The following is a 2,500-nucleotide window of genomic DNA, read 5'->3' as shown; positions in this document are numbered from 1 at the left end:
ACCTCAGGCTTGGTGAATATCGGTGAATAAAAATCTCGACTACGTCTTGGTTTTTATTCACCGATATTCACCTCGCCTTCGGCGAAGAATTGTTAAATTGTGAAATGGAATCTATTTACAGGTCTTATTGTGAACGTCCTTGTTTGAATTTTTCAAGGTTTTGTCACATCTTGGACATGTGCACATTTTATTTTGCCATTCTTTTAAAAGAAGTCAAATACTGCAATAAGATAAAGAGAAAACATTTCTGCAGAGACATGATAATGACGAAAGAGTATATAAAGGATTTTAAAACAGCTGACAAGTGTCATATATGTGTTAAAATATATACTAAAAAAGATATCAAAGTAAGAGATCATTGTCACATAACCGGAAAATACAGATGTGCAGTGCATCAAGATTGTTATTTTCCATAATTTGAGGGAATATGATAGTCACTTCATTATGCAGCAGATTGGTGATTCGCTAAAAAGCATACATACAAAAAAAAAAAGGTGAAGAACAGCAGATGAATATAAATGTCATCCCAACAATATGGAAAAATATACGGCTTTCATGTTAGCGAACAATCTAAAATTTATCGACAATTTTCAGTGTATGAGTTCAAGTGTGGATAAGTTAGTAAGCAACCCCAAATGAATCATTAAAATGCACATTAGAAAAGCTTCAATATTAAAACTTAAATTTAATGTCTAAAAAATTAAGGTGTTTACCCTTATGATTATATGGATAGCTTTGAGAAATTCAACAAAACAGAACTACCAACAAAAGATGAGTTTTTCAGCATTATGAATAATGAGCAAAACGACGTCATTTGGCGACGTAATCAATTTGTTATATAACAGTTAGATAAGTTTAAGCAATTGTTTGAAATCACCTCATGATAGTCATCATCATGGCCCAGTGGTTAGGGCGGTTGCCTTGAGATCCGGAGATCCCGGGTTCAAGACCCGCTCTGACCACTCGTTGAATTTAACCCTGGTAGTCCCTGGTTCAACTTCCCAGCTGCACTTGTAAATTTGCCTCCGACCTGTTGGGATTCTTAACAGTTGGAGTTGTTGTGTTTTGTTGTTTCGTTGATTTATTGACCCTGAAAAGCCCTATGGTGAGCGGTCAATTAAGTATGTATTGTATTGTATTGTATCATCATGGATCCGTAAGCACAAGCACGCTCCATCGCTTGCTAACCGCAAACCGCTTTTAAACCGCTTGAAAACGCAATGTGTTTAGCTGTAATACTTTTACAAGAATATGAGAATCATAACATTGAAGCCATAAAATTATGCTAAATGGCTGTCTTTAAATTATTCTTTTGTTCATATTCAAAATAGCCCAACTAACCTCGTTTTTTAGACAAAAATTCTAAAGAATTTGTTAGAGGATATTTCGAGCGCGCGCCATTTTCAACGGAAGAGCCTGCTTGCAGGCTAGCATTTTAGTTATTAATGTAGGAATTCTATTCCCTACCGGAAAGCATTGTGTTTTTGGTCACTTGGGATTAGTCTTCAATTGGAGTTGTTTTGTTTTCTTTCTTTTGCTTCTTTTGTTTTACGTAACTTCTGCTCTGGTTTTTGAGACAAAAATTCAAAAGAAGTTGTTATCCTGAACGAGGTTAATTGGGCTATTTTGAATATGAACAAAAGAATAATTTAAAGGCAGCCATATTTGCGTAGGGTCTATATAGTTTTCCAAACATTATGAAATAATATAGTTTCCATAAAATTATTTTCATAAAATGATTACAAAAAAATTGAACTATCAAATGCTAAGCAATATAGGAGTTGGTCGGTTTTGGGAACATTGAAAAGAAAATGGTCCCGAACCGCCAACTCCTATACTACTATGGTCGATATACCAAAAATTCGAAGCACGAAAAACAGAGTGTCTTTGAAACATGTAAATTCTGACGTCTAGAATTTCCTGTGAGTTCCAATAAATTGTCAGGAGGAAATCGGTACTGGGGATGAAGTTTATTTTAATCAGGTTACAGCTGTAATTTTTTGTTTCGGTGTATTTGCACAATCAATTTTCCTCTGTATTTTCGAAATGTTCCAGAATATTCTCGAAACACTACTCTAATTATACCTTAAACACACGTGAAAGGGATGTGGGTCACTAACAAAGCGACCAATGGGCATGCTTTTCAGTTAATTATGTTAATTATGGAGTTTGAGTTTTCATTTTCATTGTCCTTCGCTTCTTTAATTGCAAGTGTGATTTGTCCGCGATAAAAGGGTTACTTGTCAGCCTCCCACAAAGTGATCTGATCTACGAAGACACACTTTTCAGGTAAGATATCTTAGTACTGACTTAATTTTGCACGCAACTGATGCGAGTTTCACTCTTGTTTGAGCGATTCATTTCGTTTGTGTACGTGATGCAGTAACTGTTGTTTATACTGTAGTATAACATAATGGTTGCTTTCAGTTCACGGAAATCCTTCTTTTCTCAGGGGTGAAATAAATCCCCTGTGGTACTTTCCTTGCTTTTAGTCTTGGGC

General features: G+C 35.3%; 1 protein-coding gene across 3 annotated transcripts in view; it reads left to right on the top strand.

Moving 5' to 3' along the window:
• Positions 1–2,500, top strand: part of LOC137984063 (nucleoside-triphosphatase ntp-1-like) — a 24,133-nt gene that overhangs the window by 9,680 nt on the left and 11,953 nt on the right. For 2 of the 3 annotated variants that reach the window (XM_068831274.1, XM_068831272.1), the window contains exon 2: positions 2,213–2,289. The exons of the other annotated variant lie outside the window; for it this stretch is intronic. The gene's annotated coding sequence lies outside the window, so the exon portion shown is untranslated. The remainder of the gene's footprint in view (positions 1–2,212; positions 2,290–2,500) is intronic. 3 annotated transcript variants of the gene reach the window in all.

This window comes from Montipora foliosa, chromosome 13 (genome assembly GCF_036669935.1).
Source record: "Montipora foliosa isolate CH-2021 chromosome 13, ASM3666993v2, whole genome shotgun sequence".
Taxonomy (NCBI): Eukaryota; Metazoa; Cnidaria; class Anthozoa; order Scleractinia; family Acroporidae; genus Montipora; species Montipora foliosa.
The sequence above is the reverse complement of the archived record's forward strand: the minus strand, read 5'-3'. Positions and strand labels throughout refer to the sequence as shown.